We start from the raw sequence: 27591 nt of genomic DNA on the forward strand, positions 1-27591 counted from the left end.
GGGGAACCAGTGAGAGACTAGCTCTTGGTGTTGGGACAGGCACAGGTCACTCTATTTTCCCATCAGGAAGAAGAATGAACCACAGGCTCATCCTCCCCCCCGGAACCGGAACAGGGCCTGAAGCCATCCTGCGCTTTTGCGGCCAGCTCCCAAAAAAGCGAGTTGTAAAATGGAGCTTCAGGGCACTGCAATTCACAAACCTGCAGAGTTATAAATGATAACTCTCGTCCACAAATATATTGAGGGAAGGCAAAGAAGAGGATTTGAAATCAAGGCAGAATTGCAGGAAACAGATTTCAGGAGGTAGATTCGAATCGCCTTTAAAGCACATGAAAAGCGGCAAAACGTTGACAATGATGCCCTTGGCCAAAAAGGGCGTATGCGTTTTTTCCTGAATATATTCAGGAAAAAACGCATACGCCCTTTTTGGCCAACAAAGCAACCTGGAAAGGCAAATCAGCGCTACAAAGAAGACTCGCTACCCATCGGTCAAAAGGGCCATGCTGAAAAAAGTCTCAAAACCAGAAATGCAGGACAGGCCATGGAGAAATGGGAGCCTTGCTACACTGATGGGCGGGATGTAAATTGCCAACAGCCACTCTGGAGAAGTGTACGGTGTGTCCTGAAACATCTAAAAAACACAGCTTAGAGAGCATAGGGCACTTCCACTCATGGGGGTATAAATTGGGAAAATGAAAAATCAGCAAGACACAAGCACCCCAAAGTTTAGGGCTGCTCTGTTGACAAGGACCTCCACTTCATTCCACCTTCAATATCCCAGGAAAGAGAAAAATGGATAAAGAAGTTGTGGTCCTTATGTACAATGGAATATCACTCAGCCATGAAATCAATGTCATAAGGCTAGTAGCAGCATGATGAGTGGATTTAGGTACGGCGATTCTAAGTGAAATAAGTCACACAGAAAAGGACACTTCTCATAAGGTATCACTTATAGAGGGAATGTAAAAACCGTTACACTTGAACTGAATTACAAAACAGAACAGAGTCACACATGCAGAAAACACACTATGGCTGCTTAACGGGAAAAGTGAGGTGGGGTGATACATAAAACAAGGGTTTCAAATTAGCTCAGATACCGTTCCATAAACCCAATATGTAATAGACAAGACCTACTCCTTGCTCAGAGAACTGGACTCAACACGCCCTATTCACCGCACAAGAATATATCTGACTAGTAATAATCTTAAAACCTATGTATTGATATCTCTCTGTTAGTGTGTCAAGTGGGTGTAAAGCGGCATAAACACAGCAGTGAAAAGCAGCTAAACCCCATTATAAAAATAAATTACTTTGAAAAACCCATGAAACAAAGACAGTGAAAGAGAGCGAAATTCTTACACAATGCGTTCAGGGGCTGTGATGCAACCTGGATTGACCATATCTAGACCCACAGCTGGATGAGACATAAGGGTGGACACTCTTGGGGCTGAGAGGTTTGGTGAGGTTGGGTGAGCAAACGCAGACCCTTTAAAGTAATACTGCGTGGTACCCATCGCATGGGTCCCAAATCTCCATGTTCAAGGGCATCTTCCTACATCGAAAACAAGCATGAGAAAACAAAAAGATGGTACACCATGTGATGGGGAAAGGTTTCTAATACGCACCTCATTTCTCTTCTCCTTGTGCCCGGGTTCGCCATTCCAGCCGCTTTACTAACAATCTCCCTACTTGGAGCATCAGCACCTTTAACCTCCTGTTCTGTACAGGTTGCAATTTGTCCTGAGGATGAACGGGTAGACGGGGAACCAGTGAGAGACTAGCTCTTGGTGTTGGGACAGGCACAGGTCACTCTATTTTCCCATCAGGAAGAAGAATGAACCACAGGCTCATCCTCCCCCCCGGAACCGGAACAGGGCCTGAAGCCATCCTGCGCTTTTGCGGCCAGCTCCCAAAAAAGCGAGTTGTAAAATGGAGCTTCAGGGCACTGCAATTCACAAACCTGCAGAGTTATAAATGATAACTCTCGTCCACAAATATATTGAGGGAAGGCAAAGAAGAGGATTTGAAATCAAGGCAGAATTGCAGGAAACAGATTTCAGGAGGTAGATTCGAATCGCCTTTAAAGCACATGAAAAGCGGCAAAACGTTGACAATGATGCCCTTGGCCAAAAAGGGCGTATGCGTTTTTTCCTGAATATATTCAGGAAAAAACGCATACGCCCTTTTTGGCCAACAAAGCAACCTGGAAAGGCAAATCAGCGCTACAAAGAAGACTCGCTACCCATCGGTCAAAAGGGCCATGCTGAAAAGAGTCTCAAAACCAGAAATGCAGGACAGGCCATGGAGAAATGGGAGCCTTGCTACACTGATGGGCGGGATGTAAATTGCCAACAGCCACTCTGGAGAAGTGTACGGTGTGTCCTGAAACATCTAAAAAACACAGCTTAGAGAGCATAGGGCACTTCCACTCATGGGGGTATAAATTGGGAAAATGAAAAATCAGCAAGACACAAGCACCCCAAAGTTTAGGGCTGCTCTGTTGACAAGGACCTCCACTTCATTCCACCTTCAATATCCCAGGAAAGAGAAAAATGGATAAAGAAGTTGTGGTCCTTATGTACAATGGAATATCACTCAGCCATGAAATCAATGTCATAAGGCTAGTAGCAGCATGATGAGTGGATTTAGGTACGGCGATTCTAAGTGAAATAAGTCACACAGAAAAGGACACTTCTCATAAGGTATCACTTATAGAGGGAATGTAAAAACCATTACACTTGAACTGAATTACAAAACAGAACAGAGTCACACATGCAGAAAACACACTATGGCTGCTTAACGGGAAAAGTGAGGTGGGGTGATACATAAAACAAGGGTTTCAAATTAGCTCAGATACCGTTCCATAAACCCAATATGTAATAGACAAGACCTACTCCTTGCTCAGAGAACTGGACTCAACACGCCCTATTCACCGCACAAGAATATATCTGACTAGTAATAATCTTAAAACCTATGTATTGATATCTCTCTCTTAGTGTGTCAAGTGGGTGTAAAGCGGCATAAACACAGCAGTGAAAAGCAGCTAAACCCCATTATAAAAATAAATTACTTTGAAAAACCCATGAAACAAAGACAGTGAAAGAGAGCGAAATTCTTACACAATGCGTTCAGGGGCTGTGATGCAACCTGGATTGACCATATCTAGACCCACAGCTGGATGAGACATAAGGGTGGACACTCTTGGGGCTGAGAGGTTTGGTGAGGTTGGGTGAGCAAACGCAGACCCTTTAAAGTAATACTGCGTGGTACCCATCGCATGGGTCCCAAATCTCCATGTTCAAGGGCATCTTCCTACATCGAAAACATGCATGAGAAAACAAAAAGATGGTACACCATGTGATGGGGAAAGGTTTCTAATACGCACCTCATTTCTCTTCTCCTTGTGCCCGGGTTCGCCATTCCAGCCGCTTTACTAACAATCTCCCTACTTGGAGCATCAGCACCTTTAACCTCCTGTTCTGTACAGGTTGCAATTTGTCCTGAGGATGAACGAGTAGACGGGGAACCAGTGAGAGACTAGCTCTTGGTGTTGGGACAGGCACAGGTCACTCTATTTTCCCATCAGGAAGAAGAATGAACCACAGGCTCATCCTCCCCCCCGGAACCGGAACAGGGCCTGAAGCCATCCTGCACTTTTGCGGCCAGCTCCCAAAAAAGCGAGTTGTAAAATGGAGCTTCAGGGCACTGCAATTCACAAACCTGCAGAGTTATAAATGATAACTCTCGTCCACAAATATATTGAGGGAAGGCAAAGAAGAGGATTTGAAATCAAGGCAGAATTGCAGGAAACAGATTTCAGGAGGTAGATTCGAATCGCCTTTAAAGCACATGAAAAGCGGCAAAACGTTGACAATGATGCCCTTGGCCAAAAAGGGCGTATGCGTTTTGTCCTGAATATATTCAGGAAAAAACGCATACGCCCTTTTTGGCCAACAAAGCAACCTGGAAAGGCAAATCAGCGCTACAAAGAAGACTCGCTACCCATCGGTCAAAAGGGCCATGCTGAAAAAAGTCTCAAAACCAGAAATGCAGGACAGGCCATGGAGAAATGGGAGCCTTGCTACACTGATGGGCGGGATGTAAATTGCCAACAGCCACTCTGGAGAAGTGTACGGTGTGTCCTGAAACATCTAAAAAACACAGCTTAGAGAGCATAGGGCACTTCCACTCATGGGGGTATAAATTGGGAAAATGAAAAATCAGCAAGACACAAGCACCCCAAAGTTTAGGGCTGCTCTGTTGACAAGGACCTCCACTTCATTCCACCTTCAATATCCCAGGAAAGAGAAAAATGGATAAAGAAGTTGTGGTCCTTATGTACAATGGAATATCACTCAGCCATGAAATCAATGTCATAAGGCTAGTAGCAGCATGATGAGTGGATTTAGGTACGGCGATTCTAAGTGAAATAAGTCACACAGAAAAGGACACTTCTCATAAGGTATCACTTATAGAGGGAATGTAAAAACCGTTACACTTGAACTGAATTACAAAACAGAACAGAGTCACACATGCAGAAAACACACTATGGCTGCTTAACGGGAAAAGTGAGGTGGGGTGATACATAAAACAAGGGTTTCAAATTAGCTCAGATACCGTTCCATAAACCCAATATGTAATAGACAAGACCTACTCCTTGCTCAGAGAACTGGACTCAACACGCCCTATTCACCGCACAAGAATATATCTGACTAGTAATAATCTTAAAACCTATGTATTGATATCTCTCTGTTAGTGTGTCAAGTGGGTGTAAAGCGGCATAAACACAGCAGTGAAAAGCAGCTAAACCCCATTATAAAAATAAATTACTTTGAAAAACCCATGAAACAAAGACAGTGAAAGAGAGCGAAATTCTTACACAATGCGTTCAGGGGCTGTGATGCAACCTGGATTGACCATATCTAGACCCACAGCTGGATGAGACATAAGGGTGGACACTCTTGGGGCTGAGAGGTTTGGTGAGGTTGGGTGAGCAAACGCAGACCCTTTAAAGTAATACTGCGTGGTACCCATCGCATGGGTCCCAAATCTCCATGTTCAAGGGCATCTTCCTACATCGAAAACATGCATGAGAAAACAAAAAGATGGTACACCATGTGATGGGGAAAGGTTTCTAATACGCACCTCATTTCTCTTCTCCTTGTGCCCGGGTTCGCCATTCCAGCCGCTTTACTAACAATCTCCCTACTTGGAGCATCAGCACCTTTAACCTCCTGTTCCGTACAGGTTGCAATTTGTCCTGAGGATGAACGAGTAGACGGGGAACCAGTGAGAGACTAGCTCTTGGTGTTGGGACAGGCACAGGTCACTCTATTTTCCCATCAGGAAGAAGAATGAACCACAGGCTCATCCTCCCCCCCGGAACCGGAACAGGGCCTGAAGCCATCCTGCGCTTTTGCGGCCAGCTCCCAAAAAAGCGAGTTGTAAAATGGAGCTTCAGGGCACTGCAATTCACAAACCTGCAGAGTTATAAATGATAACTCTCGTCCACAAATATATTGAGGGAAGGCAAAGAAGAGGATTTGAAATCAAGGCAGAATTGCAGGAAACAGATTTCAGGAGGTAGATTCGAATCGCCTTTAAAGCACATGAAAAGCGGCAAAACGTTGACAATGATGCCCTTGGCCAAAAAGGGCGTATGCGTTTTTTCCTGAATATATTCAGGAAAAAACGCATACGCCCTTTTTGGCCAACAAAGCAACCTGGAAAGGCAAATCAGCGCTACAAAGAAGACTCGCTACCCATCGGTCAAAAGGGCCATGCTGAAAAAAGTCTCAAAACCAGAAATGCAGGACAGGCCATGGAGAAATGGGAGCCTTGCTACACTGATGGGCGGGATGTAAATTGCCAACAGCCACTCTGGAGAAGTGTACGGTGTGTCCTGAAACATCTAAAAAACACAGCTTAGAGAGCATAGGGCACTTCCACTCATGGGGGTATAAATTGGGAAAATGAAAAATCAGCAAGACACAAGCACCCCAAAGTTTAGGGCTGCTCTGTTGACAAGGACCTCCACTTCATTCCACCTTCAATATCCCAGGAAAGAGAAAAATGGATAAAGAAGTTGTGGTCCTTATGTACAATGGAATATCACTCAGCCATGAAATCAATGTCATAAGGCTAGTAGCAGCATGATGAGTGGATTTAGGTACGGCGATTCTAAGTGAAATAAGTCACACAGAAAAGGACACTTCTCATAAGGTATCACTTATAGAGGGAATGTAAAAACCGTTACACTTGAACTGAATTACAAAACAGAACAGAGTCACACATGCAGAAAACACACTATGGCTGCTTAACGGGAAAAGTGAGGTGGGGTGATACATAAAACAAGGGTTTCAAATTAGCTCAGATACCGTTCCATAAACCCAATATGTAATAGACAAGACCTACTCCTTGCTCAGAGAACTGGACTCAACACGCCCTATTCACCGCACAAGAATATATCTGACTAGTAATAATCTTAAAACCTATGTATTGATATCTCTCTGTTAGTGTGTCAAGTGGGTGTAAAGCGGCATAAACACAGCAGTGAAAAGCAGCTAAACCCCATTATAAAAATAAATTACTTTGAAAAACCCATGAAACAAAGACAGTGAAAGAGAGCGAAATTCTTACACAATGCGTTCAGGGGCTGTGATGCAACCTGGATTGACCATATCTAGACCCACAGCTGGATGAGACATAAGGGTGGACACTCTTGGGGCTGAGAGGTTTGGTGAGGTTGGGTGAGCAAACGCAGACCCTTTAAAGTAATACTGCGTGGTACCCATCGCATGGGTCCCAAATCTCCATGTTCAAGGGCATCTTCCTACATCGAAAACAAGCATGAGAAAACAAAAAGATGGTACACCATGTGATGGGGAAAGGTTTCTAATACGCACCTCATTTCTCTTCTCCTTGTGCCCGGGTTCGCCATTCCAGCCGCTTTACTAACAATCTCCCTACTTGGAGCATCAGCACCTTTAACCTCCTGTTCCGTACAGGTTGCAATTTGTCCTGAGGATGAACGAGTAGACGGGGAACCAGTGAGAGACTAGCTCTTGGTGTTGGGACAGGCACAGGTCACTCTATTTTCCCATCAGGAAGAAGAATTAACCACAGGCTCATCCTCCCCCCCGGAACCGGAACAGGGCCTGAAGCCATCCTGCGCTTTTGCGGCCAGCTCCCAAAAAAGCGAGTTGTAAAATGGAGCTTCAGGGCACTGCAATTCACAAACCTGCAGAGTTATAAATGATAACTCTCGTCCACAAATATATTGAGGGAAGGCAAAGAAGAGGATTTGAAATCAAGGCAGAATTGCAGGAAACAGATTTCAGGAGGTAGATTCGAATCGCCTTTAAAGCACATGAAAAGCGGCAAAACGTTGACAATGATGCCCTTGGCCAAAAAGGGCGTATGCGTTTTGTCCTGAATATATTCAGGAAAAAACGCATACGCCCTTTTTGGCCAACAAAGCAACCTGGAAAGGCAAATCAGCGCTACAAAGAAGACTCGCTACCCATCGGTCAAAAGGGCCATGCTGAAAAAAGTCTCAAAACCAGAAATGCAGGACAGGCCATGGAGAAATGGGAGCCTTGCTACACTGATGGGCGGGATGTAAATTGCCAACAGCCACTCTGGAGAAGTGTACGGTGTGTCCTGAAACATCTAAAAAACACAGCTTAGAGAGCATAGGGCACTTCCACTCATGGGGGTATAAATTGGGAAAATGAAAAATCAGCAAGACACAAGCACCCCAAAGTTTAGGGCTGCTCTGTTGACAAGGACCTCCACTTCATTCCACCTTCAATATCCCAGGAAAGAGAAAAATGGATAAAGAAGTTGTGGTCCTTATGTACAATGGAATATCACTCAGCCATGAAATCAATGTCATAAGGCTAGTAGCAGCATGATGAGTGGATTTAGGTACGGCGATTCTAAGTGAAATAAGTCACACAGAAAAGGACACTTCTCATAAGGTATCACTTATAGAGGGAATGTAAAAACCGTTACACTTGAACTGAATTACAAAACAGAACAGAGTCACACATGCAGAAAACACACTATGGCTGCTTAACGGGAAAAGTGAGGTGGGGTGATACATAAAACAAGGGTTTCAAATTAGCTCAGATACCGTTCCATAAACCCAATATGTAATAGACAAGACCTACTCCTTGCTCAGAGAACTGGACTCAACACGCCCTATTCACCGCACAAGAATATATCTGACTAGTAATAATCTTAAAACCTATGTATTGATATCTCTCTGTTAGTGTGTCAAGTGGGTGTAAAGCGGCATAAACACAGCAGTGAAAAGCAGCTAAACCCCATTATAAAAATAAATTACTTTGAAAAACCCATGAAACAAAGACAGTGAAAGAGAGCGAAATTCTTACACAATGCGTTCAGGGGCTGTGATGCAACCTGGATTGACCATATCTAGACCCACAGCTGGATGAGACATAAGGGTGGACACTCTTGGGGCTGAGAGGTTTGGTGAGGTTGGGTGAGCAAACGCAGACCCTTTAAAGTAATACTGCGTGGTACCCATCGCATGGGTCCCAAATCTCCATGTTCAAGGGCATCTTCCTACATCGAAAACAAGCATGAGAAAACAAAAAGATGGTACACCATGTGATGGGGAAAGGTTTCTAATACGCACCTCATTTCTCTTCTCCTTGTGCCCGGGTTCGCCATTCCAGCCGCTTTACTAACAATCTCCCTACTTGGAGCATCAGCACCTTTAACCTCCTGTTCCGTACAGGTTGCAATTTGTCCTGAGGATGAACGAGTAGACGGGGAACCAGTGAGAGACTAGCTCTTGGTGTTGGGACAGGCACAGGTCACTCTATTTTCCCATCAGGAAGAAGAATTAACCACAGGCTCATCCTCCCCCCCGGAACCGGAACAGGGCCTGAAGCCATCCTGCGCTTTTGCGGCCAGCTCCCAAAAAAGCGAGTTGTAAAATGGAGCTTCAGGGCACTGCAATTCACAAACCTGCAGAGTTATAAATGATAACTCTCGTCCACAAATATATTGAGGGAAGGCAAAGAAGAGGATTTGAAATCAAGGCAGAATTGCAGGAAACAGATTTCAGGAGGTAGATTCGAATCGCCTTTAAAGCACATGAAAAGCGGCAAAACGTTGACAATGATGCCCTTGGCCAAAAAGGGCGTATGCGTTTTTTCCTGAATATATTCAGGAAAAAACGCATACGCCCTTTTTGGCCAACAAAGCAACCTGGAAAGGCAAATCAGCGCTACAAAGAAGACTCGCTACCCATCGGTCAAAAGGGCCATGCTGAAAAAAGTCTCAAAACCAGAAATGCAGGACAGGCCATGGAGAAATGGGAGCCTTGCTACACTGATGGGCGGGATGTAAATTGCCAACAGCCACTCTGGAGAAGTGTACGGTGTGTCCTGAAACATCTAAAAAACACAGCTTAGAGAGCATAGGGCACTTCCACTCATGGGGGTATAAATTGGGAAAATGAAAAATCAGCAAGACACAAGCACCCCAAAGTTTAGGGCTGCTCTGTTGACAAGGACCTCCACTTCATTCCACCTTCAATATCCCAGGAAAGAGAAAAATGGATAAAGAAGTTGTGGTCCTTATGTACAATGGAATATCACTCAGCCATGAAATCAATGTCATAAGGCTAGTAGCAGCATGATGAGTGGATTTAGGTACGGCGATTCTAAGTGAAATAAGTCACACAGAAAAGGACACTTCTCATAAGGTATCACTTATAGAGGGAATGTAAAAACCGTTACACTTGAACTGAATTACAAAACAGAACAGAGTCACACATGCAGAAAACACACTATGGCTGCTTAACGGGAAAAGTGAGGTGGGGTGATACATAAAACAAGGGTTTCAAATTAGCTCAGATACCGTTCCATAAACCCAATATGTAATAGACAAGACCTACTCCTTGCTCAGAGAACTGGACTCAACACGCCCTATTCACCGCACAAGAATATATCTGACTAGTAATAATCTTAAAACCTATGTATTGATATCTCTCTGTTAGTGTGTCAAGTGGGTGTAAAGCGGCATAAACACAGCAGTGAAAAGCAGCTAAACCCCATTATAAAAATAAATTACTTTGAAAAACCCATGAAACAAAGACAGTGAAAGAGAGCGAAATTCTTACACAATGCGTTCAGGGGCTGTGATGCAACCTGGATTGACCATATCTAGACCCACAGCTGGATGAGACATAAGGGTGGACACTCTTGGGGCTGAGAGGTTTGGTGAGGTTGGGTGAGCAAACGCAGACCCTTTAAAGTAATACTGCGTGGTACCCATCGCATGGGTCCCAAATCTCCATGTTCAAGGGCATCTTCCTACATCGAAAACAAGCATGAGAAAACAAAAAGATGGTACACCATGTGATGGGGAAAGGTTTCTAATACGCACCTCATTTCTCTTCTCCTTGTGCCCGGGTTCGCCATTCCAGCCGCTTTACTAACAATCTCCCTACTTGGAGCATCAGCACCTTTAACCTCCTGTTCTGTACAGGTTGCAATTTGTCCTGAGGATGAACGGGTAGACGGGGAACCAGTGAGAGACTAGCTCTTGGTGTTGGGACAGGCACAGGTCACTCTATTTTCCCATCAGGAAGAAGAATGAACCACAGGCTCATCCTCCCCCCCGGAACCGGAACAGGGCCTGAAGCCATCCTGCGCTTTTGCGGCCAGCTCCCAAAAAAGCGAGTTGTAAAATGGAGCTTCAGGGCACTGCAATTCACAAACCTGCAGAGTTATAAATGATAACTCTCGTCCACAAATATATTGAGGGAAGGCAAAGAAGAGGATTTGAAATCAAGGCAGAATTGCAGGAAACAGATTTCAGGAGGTAGATTCGAATCGCCTTTAAAGCACATGAAAAGCGGCAAAACGTTGACAATGATGCCCTTGGCCAAAAAGGGCGTATGCGTTTTTTCCTGAATATATTCAGGAAAAAACGCATACGCCCTTTTTGGCCAACAAAGCAACCTGGAAAGGCAAATCAGCGCTACAAAGAAGACTCGCTACCCATCGGTCAAAAGGGCCATGCTGAAAAAAGTCTCAAAACCAGAAATGCAGGACAGGCCATGGAGAAATGGGAGCCTTGCTACACTGATGGGCGGGATGTAAATTGCCAACAGCCACTCTGGAGAAGTGTACGGTGTGTCCTGAAACATCTAAAAAACACAGCTTAGAGAGCATAGGGCACTTCCACTCATGGGGGTATAAATTGGGAAAATGAAAAATCAGCAAGACACAAGCACCCCAAAGTTTAGGGCTGCTCTGTTGACAAGGACCTCCACTTCATTCCACCTTCAATATCCCAGGAAAGAGAAAAATGGATAAAGAAGTTGTGGTCCTTATGTACAATGGAATATCACTCAGCCATGAAATCAATGTCATAAGGCTAGTAGCAGCATGATGAGTGGATTTAGGTACGGCGATTCTAAGTGAAATAAGTCACACAGAAAAGGACACTTCTCATAAGGTATCACTTATAGAGGGAAGGTAAAAACCGTTACACTTGAACTGAATTACAAAACAGAACAGAGTCACACATGCAGAAAACACACTATGGCTGCTTAACGGGAAAAGTGAGGTGGGGTGATACATAAAACAAGGGTTTCAAATTAGCTCAGATACCGTTCCATAAACCCAATATGTAATAGACAAGACCTACTTCTTGCTCAGAGAACTGGACTCAACACGCCCTATTCACCGCACAAGAATATATCTGACTAGTAATAATCTTAAAACCTATGTATTGATATCTCTCTCTTAGTGTGTCAAGTGGGTGTAAAGCGGCATAAACACAGCAGTGAAAAGCAGCTAAACCCCATTATAAAAATAAATTACTTTGAAAAACCCATGAAACAAAGACAGTGAAAGAGAGCGAAATTCTTACACAATGCGTTCAGGGGCTGTGATGCAACCTGGATTGACCATATCTAGACCCACAGCTGGATGAGACATAAGGGTGGACACTCTTGGGGCTGAGAGGTTTGGTGAGGTTGGGTGAGCAAACGCAGACCCTTTAAAGTAATACTGCGTGGTACCCATCGCATGGGTCCCAAATCTCCAGGTTCAAGGGCATCTTCCTACATCGAAAACATGCATGAGAAAACAAAAAGATGGTACACCATGTGATGGGGAAAGGTTTCTAATACGCACCTCATTTCTCTTCTCCTTGTGCCCGGGTTCGCCATTCCAGCCGCTTTACTAACAATCTCCCTACTTGGAGCATCAGCACCTTTAACCTCCTGTTCTGTACAGGTTGCAATTTGTCCTGAGGATGAACGGGTAGACGGGGAACCAGTGAGAGACTAGCTCTTGGTGTTGGGACAGGCACAGGTCACTCTATTTTCCCATCAGGAAGAAGAATGAACCACAGGCTCATCCTCCCCCCCGGAACCGGAACAGGGCCTGAAGCCATCCTGCGCTTTTGCGGCCAGCTCCCAAAAAAGCGAGTTGTAAAATGGAGCTTCAGGGCACTGCAATTCACAAACCTGCAGAGTTATAAATGATAACTCTCGTCCACAAATATATTGAGGGAAGGCAAAGAAGAGGATTTGAAATCAAGGCAGAATTGCAGGAAACAGATTTCAGGAGGTAGATTCGAATCGCCTTTAAAGCACATGAAAAGCGGCAAAACGTTGACAATGATGCCCTTGGCCAAAAAGGGCGTATGCGTTTTTTCCTGAATATATTCAGGAAAAAACGCATACGCCCTTTTTGGCCAACAAAGCAACCTGGAAAGGCAAATCAGCGCTACAAAGAAGACTCGCTACCCATCGGTCAAAAGGGCCATGCTGAAAAGAGTCTCAAAACCAGAAATGCAGGACAGGCCATGGAGAAATGGGAGCCTTGCTACACTGATGGGCGGGATGTAAATTGCCAACAGCCACTCTGGAGAAGTGTACGGTGTGTCCTGAAACATCTAAAAAACACAGCTTAGAGAGCATAGGGCACTTCCACTCATGGGGGTATAAATTGGGAAAATGAAAAATCAGCAAGACACAAGCACCCCAAAGTTTAGGGCTGCTCTGTTGACAAGGACCTCCACTTCATTCCACCTTCAATATCCCAGGAAAGAGAAAAATGGATAAAGAAGTTGTGGTCCTTATGTACAATGGAATATCACTCAGCCATGAAATCAATGTCATAAGGCTAGTAGCAGCATGATGAGTGGATTTAGGTACGGCGATTCTAAGTGAAATAAGTCACACAGAAAAGGACACTTCTCATAAGGTATCACTTATAGAGGGAATGTAAAAACCGTTACACTTGAACTGAATTACAAAACAGAACAGAGTCACACATGCAGAAAACACACTATGGCTGCTTAACGGGAAAAGTGAGGTGGGGTGATACATAAAACAAGGGTTTCAAATTAGCTCAGATACCGTTCCATAAACCCAATATGTAATAGACAAGACCTACTCCTTGCTCAGAGAACTGGACTCAACACGCCCTATTCACCGCACAAGAATATATCTGACTAGTAATAATCTTAAAACCTATGTATTGATATCTCTCTGTTAGTGTGTCAAGTGGGTGTAAAGCGGCATAAACACAGCAGTGAAAAGCAGCTAAACCCCATTATAAAAATAAATTACTTTGAAAAACCCATGAAACAAAGACAGTGAAAGAGAGCGAAATTCTTACACAATGCGTTCAGGGGCTGTGATGCAACCTGGATTGACCATATCTAGACCCACAGCTGGATGAGACATAAGGGTGGACACTCTTGGGGCTGAGAGGTTTGGTGAGGTTGGGTGAGCAAACGCAGACCCTTTAAAGTAATACTGCGTGGTACCCATCGCATGGGTCCCAAATCTCCATGTTCAAGGGCATCTTCCTACATCGAAAACAAGCATGAGAAAACAAAAAGATGGTACACCATGTGATGGGGAAAGGTTTCTAATACGCACCTCATTTCTCTTCTCCTTGTGCCCGGGTTCGCCATTCCAGCCGCTTTACTAACAATCTCCCTACTTGGAGCATCAGCACCTTTAACCTCCTGTTCCGTACAGGTTGCAATTTGTCCTGAGGATGAACGAGTAGACGGGGAACCAGTGAGAGACTAGCTCTTGGTGTTGGGACAGGCACAGGTCACTCTATTTTCCCATCAGGAAGAAGAATTAACCACAGGCTCATCCTCCCCCCCGGAACCGGAACAGGGCCTGAAGCCATCCTGCGCTTTTGCGGCCAGCTCCCAAAAAAGCGAGTTGTAAAATGGAGCTTCAGGGCACTGCAATTCACAAACCTGCAGAGTTATAAATGATAACTCTCGTCCACAAATATATTGAGGGAAGGCAAAGAAGAGGATTTGAAATCAAGGCAGAATTGCAGGAAACAGATTTCAGGAGGTAGATTCGAATCGCCTTTAAAGCACATGAAAAGCGGCAAAACGTTGACAATGATGCCCTTGGCCAAAAAGGGCGTATGCGTTTTGTCCTGAATATATTCAGGAAAAAACGCATACGCCCTTTTTGGCCAACAAAGCAACCTGGAAAGGCAAATCAGCGCTACAAAGAAGACTCGCTACCCATCGGTCAAAAGGGCCATGCTGAAAAGAGTCTCAAAACCAGAAATGCAGGACAGGCCATGGAGAAATGGGAGCCTTGCTACACTGATGGGCGGGATGTAAATTGCCAACAGCCACTCTGGAGAAGTGTACGGTGTGTCCTGAAACATCTAAAAAACACAGCTTAGAGAGCATAGGGCACTTCCACTCATGGGGGTATAAATTGGGAAAATGAAAAATCAGCAAGACACAAGCACCCCAAAGTTTAGGGCTGCTCTGTTGACAAGGACCTCCACTTCATTCCACCTTCAATATCCCAGGAAAGAGAAAAATGGATAAAGAAGTTGTGGTCCTTATGTACAATGGAATATCACTCAGCCATGAAATCAATGTCATAAGGCTAGTAGCAGCATGATGAGTGGATTTAGGTACGGCGATTCTAAGTGAAATAAGTCACACAGAAAAGGACACTTCTCATAAGGTATCACTTATAGAGGGAATGTAAAAACCGTTACACTTGAACTGAATTACAAAACAGAACAGAGTCACACATGCAGAAAACACACTATGGCTGCTTAACGGGAAAAGTGAGGTGGGGTGATACATAAAACAAGGGTTTCAAATTAGCTCAGATACCGTTCCATAAACCCAATATGTAATAGACAAGACCTACTCCTTGCTCAGAGAACTGGACTCAACACGCCCTATTCACCGCACAAGAATATATCTGACTAGTAATAATCTTAAAACCTATGTATTGATATCTCTCTGTTAGTGTGTCAAGTGGGTGTAAAGCGGCATAAACACAGCAGTGAAAAGCAGCTAAACCCCATTATAAAAATAAATTACTTTGAAAAACCCATGAAACAAAGACAGTGAAAGAGAGCGAAATTCTTACACAATGCGTTCAGGGGCTGTGATGCAACCTGGATTGACCATATCTAGACCCACAGCTGGATGAGACATAAGGGTGGACACTCTTGGGGCTGAGAGGTTTGGTGAGGTTGGGTGAGCAAACGCAGACCCTTTAAAGTAATACTGCGTGGTACCCATCGCATGGGTCCCAAATCTCCATGTTCAAGGGCATCTTCCTACATCGAAAACAAGCATGAGAAAACAAAAAGATGGTACACCATGTGATGGGGAAAGGTTTCTAATACGCACCTCATTTCTCTTCTCCTTGTGCCCGGGTTCGCCATTCCAGCCGCTTTACTAACAATCTCCCTACTTGGAGCATCAGCACCTTTAACCTCCTGTTCCGTACAGGTTGCAATTTGTCCTGAGGATGAACGAGTAGACGGGGAACCAGTGAGAGACTAGCTCTTGGTGTTGGGACAGGCACAGGTCACTCTATTTTCCCATCAGGAAGAAGAATTAACCACAGGCTCATCCTCCCCCCCGGAACCGGAACAGGGCCTGAAGCCATCCTGCGCTTTTGCGGCCAGCTCCCAAAAAAGCGAGTTGTAAAATGGAGCTTCAGGGCACTGCAATTCACAAACCTGCAGAGTTATAAATGATAACTCTCGTCCACAAATATATTGAGGGAAGGCAAAGAAGAGGATTTGAAATCAAGGCAGAATTGCAGGAAACAGATTTCAGGAGGTAGATTCGAATCGCCTTTAAAGCACATGAAAAGCGGCAAAACGTTGACAATGATGCCCTTGGCCAAAAAGGGCGTATGCGTTTTGTCCTGAATATATTCAGGAAAAAACGCATACGCCCTTTTTGGCCAACAAAGCAACCTGGAAAGGCAAATCAGCGCTACAAAGAAGACTCGCTACCCATCGGTCAAAAGGGCCATGCTGAAAAGAGTCTCAAAACCAGAAATGCAGGACAGGCCATGGAGAAATGGGAGCCTTGCTACACTGATGGGCGGGATGTAAATTGCCAACAGCCACTCTGGAGAAGTGTACGGTGTGTCCTGAAACATCTAAAAAACACAGCTTAGAGAGCATAGGGCACTTCCACTCATGGGGGTATAAATTGGGAAAATGAAAAATCAGCAAGACACAAGCACCCCAAAGTTTAGGGCTGCTCTGTTGACAAGGACCTCCACTTCATTCCACCTTCAATATCCCAGGAAAGAGAAAAATGGATAAAAAAGTTGTGGTCCTTATGTACAATGGAATATCACTCAGCCATGAAATCAATGTCATAAGGCTAGTAGCAGCATGATGAGTGGATTTAGGTACGGCGATTCTAAGTGAAATAAGTCACACAGAAAAGGACACTTCTCATAAGGTATCACTTATAGAGGGAATGTAAAAACCATTACACTTGAACTGAATTACAAAACAGAACAGAGTCACACATGCAGAAAACACACTATGGCTGCTTAACGGGAAAAGTGAGGTGGGGTGATACATAAAACAAGGGTTTCAAATTAGCTCAGATACCGTTCCATAAACCCAATATGTAATAGACAAGACCTACTCCTTGCTCAGAGAACTGGACTCAACACGCCCTATTCACCGCACAAGAATATATCTGACTAGTAATAATCTTAAAACCTATGTATTGATATCTCTCTGTTAGTGTGTCAAGTGGGTGTAAAGCAGCATAAACACAGCAGTGAAAAGCAGCTAAACCCCATTATAAAAATAAATTACTTTGAAAAACCCATGAAACAAAGACAGTGAAAGAGAGCGAAATTCTTACACAATGCGTTCAGGGGCTGTGATGCAACCTGGATTGACCATATCTAGACCCACAGCTGGATGAGACATAAGGGTGGACACTCTTGGGGCTGAGAGGTTTGGTGAGGTTGGGTGAGCAAACGCAGACCCTTTAAAGTAATACTGCGTGGTACCCATCGCATGGGTCCCAAATCTCCATGTTCAAGGGCATCTTCCTACATCGAAAACATGCATGAGAAAACAAAAACATGGTACACCATGTGATGGGGAAAGGTTTCTAATACGCACCTCATTTCTCTTCTCCTTGTGCCCGGGTTCGCCATTCCAGCCGCTTTACTAACAATCTCCCTACTTGGAGCATCAGCACCTTTAACCTCCTGTTCTGTACAGGTTGCAATTTGTCCTGAGGATGAACGGGTAGACGGGGAACCAGTGAGAGACTAGCTCTTGGTGTTGGGACAGGCACAGGTCACTCTATTTTCCCATCAGGAAGAAGAATGAACCACAGGCTCATCCTCCCCCCCGGAACCGGAACAGGGCCTGAAGCCATCCTGCGCTTTTGCGGCCAGCTCCCAAAAAAGCGAGTTGTAAAATGGAGCTTCAGGGCACTGCAATTCACAAACCTGCAGAGTTATAAATGATAACTCTCGTCCACAAATATATTGAGGGAAGGCAAAGAAGAGGATTTGAAATCAAGGCAGAATTGCAGGAAACAGATTTCAGGAGGTAGATTCGAATCGCCTTTAAAGCACATGAAAAGCGGCAAAACGTTGACAATGATGCCCTTGGCCAAAAAGGGCGTATGCGTTTTTTCCTGAATATATTCAGGAAAAAACGCATACGCCCTTTTTGGCCAACAAAGCAACCTGGAAAGGCAAATCAGCGCTACAAAGAAGACTCGCTACCCATCGGTCAAAAGGGCCATGCTGAAAAAAGTCTCAAAACCAGAAATGCAGGACAGGCCATGGAGAAATGGGAGCCTTGCTACACTGATGGGCGGGATGTAAATTGCCAACAGCCACTCTGGAGAAGTGTACGGTGTGTCCTGAAACATCTAAAAAACACAGCTTAGAGAGCATAGGGCACTTCCACTCATGGGGGTATAAATTGGGAAAATGAAAAATCAGCAAGACACAAGCACCCCAAAGTTTAGGGCTGCTCTGTTGACAAGGACCTCCACTTCATTCCACCTTCAATATCCCAGGAAAGAGAAAAATGGATAAAGAAGTTGTGGTCCTTATGTACAATGGAATATCACTCAGCCATGAAATCAATGTCATAAGGCTAGTAGCAGCATGATGAGTGGATTTAGGTACGGCGATTCTAAGTGAAATAAGTCACACAGAAAAGGACACTTCTCATAAGGTATCACTTATAGAGGGAAGGTAAAAACCGTTACACTTGAACTGAATTACAAAACAGAACAGAGTCACACATGCAGAAAACACACTATGGCTGCTTAACGGGAAAAGTGAGGTGGGGTGATACATAAAACAAGGGTTTCAAATTAGCTCAGATACCGTTCCATAAACCCAATATGTAATAGACAAGACCTACTCCTTGCTCAGAGAACTGGACTCAACACGCCCTATTCACCGCACAAGAATATATCTGACTAGTAATAATCTTAAAACCTATGTATTGATATCTCTCTGTTAGTGTGTCAAGTGGGTGTAAAGCGGCATAAACACAGCAGTGAAAAGCAGCTAAACCCCATTATAAAAATAAATTACTTTGAAAAACCCATGAAACAAAGACAGTGAAAGAGAGCGAAATTCTTACACAATGCGTTCAGGGGCTGTGATGCAACCTGGATTGACCATATCTAGACCCACAGCTGGATGAGACATAAGGGTGGACACTCTTGGGGCTGAGAGGTTTGGTGAGGTTGGGTGAGCAAACGCAGACCCTTTAAAGTAATACTGCGTGGTACCCATCGCATGGGTCGCAAATCTCCATGTTCAAGGGCATCTTCCTACATCGAAAACATGCATGAGAAAACAAAAAGATGGTACACCATGTGATGGGGAAAGGTTTCTAAAACACACCTCATTTCTCTTCTCCTTGTGCCCGAGTTCGCCATTCCAGCCGCTTTACTAATAATCTCCCTACTTGGAGCATCAGCACCTTTAACCTCCTGTTCCGTACAGGTTGCAATTTGTCCTGAGGATGAACGGGTAGACGGGGAACCAGTGAGAGACTAGCTCTTGGTGTTGGGACAGGCACAGGTCACTCTATTTTCCCATCAGGAAGAAGAATTAACCACAGGCTCATCCTCCCCCCCGGAACCAGAACAGGGCCTGAAGCCATCCTGCGCTTTTGCGGCCAGCTCCCAAAAAAGCGAGTTGTAAAATGGAGCTTCAGGGCACTGCAATTCACAAACCTGCAGAGTTATAAATGATAACTCTCGTCCACAAATATATTGAGGGAAGGCAAAGAAGAGGATTTGAAATCAAGGCAGAATTGCAGGAAACAGATTTCAGGAGGTAGATTCGAATCGCCTTTAAAGCACATGAAAAGCAGCAAAACGTTGACAATGATGCCCTTGGCCAAAAAGGGCGTATGCGTTTTTTCCTGAATATATTCAGGAAAAAACGCATACGCCCTTTTTGGCCAACCAAGCAACCTGGAAAGGCAAATCAGCGCTACAAAGAAGACTCGCTACCCATCGGTCAAAAGGGCCATGCTGAAAAAAGTCTCAAAACCAGAAATGCAGGACAGGCCATGGAGAAATGGGAGCCTTGCTACACTGATGGGCGGGATGTAAATTGCCAACAGCCACTCTGGAGAAGTGTACGGTGTGTCCTGAAACATCTAAAAAACACAGCTTAGAGAGCATAGGGCACTTCCACTCATGGGGGTATAAATTGGGAAAATGAAAAATCAGCAAGACACAAGCACCCCAACGTTTAGGGCTGCTCTGTTGACAAGGACCTCCACTTCATTCCACCTTCAATATCCCAGGAAAGAGAAAAATGGATAAAGAAGTTGTGGTCCTTATGTACAATGGAATATCACTCAGCCATGAAATCAATGTCATAAGGCTAGTAGCAGCATGATGAGTGGATTTAGGTACGGCGATTCTAAGTGAAATAAGTCACACAGAAAAGGATACTTCTCATAAGGTATCACTTATAGAGGGAATGTAAAAACCGTTACACTTGAACTGAATTACAAAACAGAACAGAGTCACACATGCAGAAAACACACTATGGCTGCTTAACGGGAAAGGTGAGGTGGGGTGATACATAAAACAAGGGTTTCCAATTAGCTCAGATACCGTTCCATAAACCCAATATGTAATAGACAAGACCTACTCCTTGCTCAGAGAACTGGACTCAACACGCCCTATTCACCGCACAAGAATATATCTGACTAGTAATAATCTTAAAACCTATGTATTGATATCTCTCTCTTAGTGTGTCAAGTGGGTGTAAAGCGGCATAAACACAGCAGTGAAAAGCAGCTAAACCCCATTATAAAAATAAATTACTTTTACAAACCCATGAAACAAAGACAGTAAAAGAGAGAGAAATTCTTACACAATGCGTTCAGGGGCTGTGATGCAACCTGGATTGACCATATCTAGACCCACAGCTGGATGAGACATAAGGGTGGACACTCTTGGGGCTGAGAGGTTTGGTGAGGTTGGGTGAGCAAACGCAGACCCTTTAAAGTAATACTGCGTGGTACCCATCGCATGGGTCCCAAATCTCCATGTTCAAGGGCATCTTCCTACATCGAAAACATGCATGAGAAAACAAAAAGATGGTACACCATGTGATGGGGAAAGGTTTCTAATACGCACCTCATTTCTCTTCTCCTTGTGCCCGGGTTCGCCATTCCAGCCGCTTTACTAACAATCTCCCTACTTGGAGCATCAGCACCTTTAACCTCCTGTTCTGTACAGGTTGCAATTTGTCCTGAGGATGAACGGGTAGACGGGGAACCAGTGAGAGACTAGCTCTTGGTGTTGGGACAGGCACAGGTCACTCTATTTTCCCATCAGGAAGAAGAATTAACCACAGGCTCATCCTCCCCCCCGGAACCAGAACAGGGCCTGAAGCCATCCTGCGCTTTTGCGGCCAGCTCCCAAAAAAGCGAGTTGTAAAATGGAGCTTCAGGGCACTGCAATTCACAAACCTGCAGAGTTATAAATGATAACTCTCGTCCACAAATATATTGAGGGAAGGCAAAGAAGAGGATTTGAAATCAAGGCAGAATTGCAGGAAACAGATTTCAGGAGGTAGATTCGAATCGCCTTTAAAGCACATGAAAAGCAGCAAAACGTTGACAATGATGCCCTTGGCCAAAAAGGGCGTATGCGTTTTTTCCTGAATATATTCAGGAAAAAACGCATACGCCCTTTTTGGCCAACCAAGCAACCTGGAAAGGCAAATCAGCGCTACAAAGAAGACTCGCTACCCATCGGTCAAAAGGGCCATGCTGAAAAAAGTCTCAAAACCAGAAATGCAGGACAGGCCATGGAGAAATGGGAGCCTTGCTACACTGATGGGCGGGATGTAAATTGCCAACAGCCACTCTGGAGAAGTGTACGGTGTGTCCTGAAACATCTAAAAAACACAGCTTAGAGAGCATAGGGCACTTCCACTCATGGGGGTATAAATTGGGAAAATGAAAAATCAGCAAGACACAAGCACCCCAAAGTTTAGAGCTGCTCTGTTGACAAGGACCTCCACTTCATTCCACCTTCAATATCCCAGGAAAGAGAAAAATGGATAAAGAAGTTGTGGTCCTTATGTACAATGGAATATCACTCAGCCATGAAATCAATGTCATAAGGCTAGTAGCAGCATGATGAGTGGATTTAGGTACGGCGATTCTAAGTGAAATAAGTCACACAGAAAAGGACACTTCTCATAAGGTATCACTGATAGAGGGAATGTAAAAACCGTTACACTTGAACTGAATTACAAAACAGAACAGAGTCACACATGCAGAAAACACACTATGGCTGCTTAACGGGAAAAGTGAGGTGGGGTGATACATAAAACAAGGGTTTCAAATTAGCTCAGATACCGTTCCATAAACCCAATATGTAATAGACAAGACCTACTCCTTGCTCAGAGAACTGGACTCAACACGCCCTATTCACCGCACAAGAATATATCTGACTAGTAATAATCTTAAAACCTATGTATTGATATCTCTCTGTTAGTGTGTCAAGTGGGTGTAAAGCGGCATAAACACAGCAGTGAAAAGCAGCTAAACCCCATTATAAAAATAAATTACTTTGAAAAACCCATGAAACAAAGACAGTGAAAGAGAGCGAAATTCTTACACAATGCGTTCAGGGGCTGTGATGCAACCTGGATTGACCATATCTAGACCCACAGCTGGATGAGACATAAGGGTGGACACTCTTGGGGCTGAGAGGTTTGGTGAGGTTGGGTGAGCAAACGCAGACCCTTTAAAGTAATACTGCGTGGTACCCATCGCATGGGTCCCAAATCTCCATGTTCAAGGGCATCTTCCTACATCGAAAACAAGCATGAGAAAACAAAAAGATGGTACACCATGTGATGGGGAAAGGTTTCTAATACGCACCTCATTTCTCTTCTCCTTGTGCCCGGGTTCGCCATTCCAGCCACTTTACTAACAATCTCCCTACTTGGAGCATCAGCACCTTTAACCTCCTGTTCTGTACAGGTTGCAATTTGTCCTGAGGATGAACGGGTAGACGGGGAACCAGTGAGAGACTAGCTCTTGGTGTTGGGACAGGCACAGGTCACTCTATTTTCCCATCAGGAAGAAGAATGAACCACAGGCTCATCCTCCCCCCCGGAACCAGAACAGGGCCTGAAGCCATCCTGCGCTTTTGCGGCCAGCTCCCAAAAAAGCGAGTTGTAAAATGGAGCTTCAGGGCACTGCAATTCACAAACCTGCAGAGTTATAAATGATAACTCTCGTCCACAAATATATTGAGGGAAGGCAAAGAAGAGGATTTGAAATCAAGGCAGAATTGCAGGAAACAGATTTCAGGAGGTAGATTCGAATCGCCTTTAAAGCACATGAAAAGCAGCAAAACGTTGACAATGATGCCCTTGGCCAAAAAGGGCGTATGCGTTTTGTCCTGAATATATTCAGGAAAAAACGCATACGCCCTTTTTGGCCAACCAAGCAACCTGGAAAGGCAAATCAGCGCTACAAAGAAGACTCGCTACCCATCGGTCAAAAGGGCCATGCTGAAAAAAGTCTCAAAACCAGAAATGCAGGACAGGCCATGGAGAAATGGGAGCCTTGCTACACTGATGGGCGGGATGTAAATTGCCAACAGCCACTCTGGAGAAGTGTACGGTGTGTCCTGAAACATCTAAAAAACACAGCTTAGAGAGCATAGGGCACTTCCACTCATGGGGGTATAAATTGGGAAAATGAAAAATCAGCAAGACACAAGCACCCCAAAGTTTAGAGCTGCTCTGTTGACAAGGACCTCCACTTCATTCCACCTTCAATATCCCAGGAAAGAGAAAAATGGATAAAGAAGTTGTGGTCCTTATGTACAATGGAATATCACTCAGCCATGAAATCAATGTCATAAGGCTAGTAGCAGCATGATGAGTGGATTTAGGTACGGCGATTCTAAGTGAAATAAGTCACACAGAAAAGGACACTTCTCATAAGGTATCACTGATAGAGGGAATGTAAAAACCGTTACACTTGAACTGAATTACAAAACAGAACAGAGTCACACATGCAGAAAACACACTATGGCTGCTTAACGGGAAAAGTGAGGTGGGGTGATACATAAAACAAGGGTTTCAAATTAGCTCAGATACCGTTCCATAAACCCAATATGTAATAGACAAGACCTACTCCTTGCTCAGAGAACTGGACTCAACACGCCCTATTCACCGCACAAGAATATATCTGACTAGTAATAATCTTAAAACCTATGTATTGATATCTCTCTGTTAGTGTGTCAAGTGGGTGTAAAGCGGCATAAACACAGCAGTGAAAAGCAGCTAAACCCCATTATAAAAATAAATTACTTTGAAAAACCCATGAAACAAAGACAGTGAAAGAGAGCGAAATTCTTACACAATGCGTTCAGGGGCTGTGATGCAACCTGGATTGACCATATCTAGACCCACAGCTGGATGAGACATAAGGGTGGACACTCTTGGGGCTGAGAGGTTTGGTGAGGTTGGGTGAGCAAACGCAGACCCTTTAAAGTAATACTGCGTGGTACCCATCGCATGGGTCCCAAATCTCCATGTTCAAGGGCATCTTCCTACATCGAAAACATGCATGAGAAAACAAAAAGATGGTACACCATGTGATGGGGAAAGGTTTCTAATACGCACCTCATTTCTCTTCTCCTTGTGCCCGGGTTCGCCATTCCAGCCGCTTTACTAACAATCTCCCTACTTGGAGCATCAGCACCTTTAACCTCCTGTTCTGTACAGGTTGCAATTTGTCCTGAGGATGAACGGGTAGACGGGGAACCAGTGAGAGACTAGCTCTTGGTGTTGGGACAGGCACAGGTCACTCTATTTTCCCATCAGGAAGAAGAATTAACCACAGGCTCATCCTCCCCCCCGGAACCAGAACAGGGCCTGAAGCCATCCTGCGCTTTTGCGGCCAGCTCCCAAAAAAGCGAGTTGTAAAATGGAGCTTCAGGGCACTGCAATTCACAAACCTGCAGAGTTATAAATGATAACTCTCGTCCACAAATATATTGAGGGAAGGCAAAGAAGAGGATTTGAAATCAAGGCAGAATTGCAGGAAACAGATTTCAGGAGGTAGATTCGAATCGCCTTTAAAGCACATGAAAAGCAGCAAAACGTTGACAATGATGCCCTTGGCCAAAAAGGGCGTATGCGTTTTTTCCTGAATATATTCAGGAAAAAACGCATACGCCCTTTTTGGCCAACCAAGCAACCTGGAAAGGCAAATCAGCGCTACAAAGAAGACTCGCTACCCATCGGTCAAAAGGGCCATGCTGAAAAAAGTCTCAAAACCAGAAATGCAGGACAGGCCATGGAGAAATGGGAGCCTTGCTACACTGATGGGCGGGATGTAAATTGCCAACAGCCACTCTGGAGAAGTGTACGGTGTGTCCTGAAACATCTAAAAAACACAGCTTAGAGAGCATAGGGCACTTCCACTCATGGGGGTATAAATTGGGAAAATGAAAAATCAGCAAGACACAAGCACCCCAAAGTTTAGAGCTGCTCTGTTGACAAGGACCTCCACTTCATTCCACCTTCAATATCCCAGGAAAGAGAAAAATGGATAAAGAAGTTGTGGTCCTTATGTACAATGGAATATCACTCAGCCATGAAATCAATGTCATAAGGCTAGTAGCAGCATGATGAGTGGATTTAGGTACGGCGATTCTAAGTGAAATAAGTCACACAGAAAAGGACACTTCTCATAAGGTATCACTGATAGAGGGAATGTAAAAACCGTTACACTTGAACTGAATTACAAAACAGAACAGAGTCACACATGCAGAAAACACACTATGGCTGCTTAACGGGAAAAGTGAGGTGGGGTGATACATAAAACAAGGGTTTCAAATTAGCTCAGATACCGTTCCATAAACCCAATATGTAATAGACAAGACCTACTCCTTGCTCAGAGAACTGGACTCAACACGCCCTATTCACCGCACAAGAATATATCTGACTAGTAATAATCTTAAAACCTATGTATTGATATCTCTCTGTTAGTGTGTCAAGTGGGTGTAAAGCGGCATAAACACAGCAGTGAAAAGCAGCTAAACCCCATTATAAAAATAAATTACTTTGAAAAACCCATGAAACAAAGACAGTGAAAGAGAGCGAAATTCTTACACAATGCGTTCAGGGGCTGTGATGCAACCTGGATTGACCATATCTAGACCCACAGCTGGATGAGACATAAGGGTGGACACTCTTGGGGCTGAGAGGTTTGGTGAGGTTGGGTGAGCAAACGCAGACCCTTTAAAGTAATACTGCGTGGTACCCATCGCATGGGTCCCAAATCTCCATGTTCAAGGGCATCTTCCTACATCGAAAACATGCATGAGAAAACAAAAAGATGGTACACCATGTGATGGGGAAAGGTTTCTAATACGCACCTCATTTCTCTTCTCCTTGTGCCCGGGTTCGCCATTCCAGCCGCTTTACTAACAATCTCCCTACTTGGAGCATCAGCACCTTTAACCTCCTGTTCTGTACAGGTTGCAATTTGTCCTGAGGATGAACGGGTAGACGGGGAACCAGTGAGAGACTAGCTCTTGGTGTTGGGACAGGCACAGGTCACTCTATTTTCCCATCAGGAAGAAGAATGAACCACAGGCTCATCCTCCCCCCCGGAACCGGAACAGGGCCTGAAGCCATCCTGCGCTTTTGCGGCCAGCTCCCAAAAAAGCGAGTTGTAAAATGGAGCTTCAGGGCACTGCAATTCACAAACCTGCAGAGTTATAAATGATAACTCTCGTCCACAAATATATTGAGGGAAGGCAAAGAAGAGGATTTGAAATCAAGGCAGAATTGCAGGAAACAGATTTCAGGAGGTAGATTCGAATCGCCTTTAAAGCACATGAAAAGCGGCAAAACGTTGACAATGATGCCCTTGGCCAAAAAGGGCGTATGCGTTTTTTCCTGAATATATTCAGGAAAAAACGCATACGCCCTTTTTGGCCAACAAAGCAACCTGGAAAGGCAAATCAGCGCTACAAAGAAGACTCGCTACCCATCGGTCAAAAGGGCCATGCTGAAAAGAGTCTCAAAACCAGAAATGCAGGACAGGCCATGGAGAAATGGGAGCCTTGCTACACTGATGGGTGGGATGTAAATTGCCAACAGCCACTCTGGAGAAGTGTACGGTGTGTCCTGAAACATCTAAAAAACACAGCTTAGAGAGCATAGGGCACTTCCACTCATGGGGGTATAAATTGGGAAAATGAAAAATCAGCAAGACACAAGCACCCCAAAGTTTAGGGCTGCTCTGTTGACAAGGACCTCCACTTCATTCCACCTTCAATATCCCAGGAAAGAGAAAAATGGATAAAGAAGTTGTGGTCCTTATGTACAATGGAATATCACTCAGCCATGAAATCAATGTCATAAGGCTAGTAGCAGCCTGATGAGTGGATTTAGGTACGGCGATTCTAAGTGAAATAAGTCACACAGAAAAGGACACTTCTCATAAGGTATCACTTATAGAGGGAATGTAAAAACCATTACACTTGAACTGAATTACAAAACAGAACAGAGTCACACATGCAGAAAACACACTATGGCTGCTTAACGGGAAAAGTGAGGTGGGGTGATACATAAAACAAGGGTTTCAAATTAGCTCAGATACCGTTCCATAAACCCAATATGTAATAGACAAGACCTACTCCTTGCTCAGAGAACTGGACTCAACACGCCCTATTCACCGCACAAGAATATATCTG

Source organism: Balaenoptera ricei, chromosome 4 (assembly GCF_028023285.1).
Source record: "Balaenoptera ricei isolate mBalRic1 chromosome 4, mBalRic1.hap2, whole genome shotgun sequence".
NCBI lineage: Eukaryota > Metazoa > Chordata > Mammalia > Artiodactyla > Balaenopteridae > Balaenoptera > Balaenoptera ricei.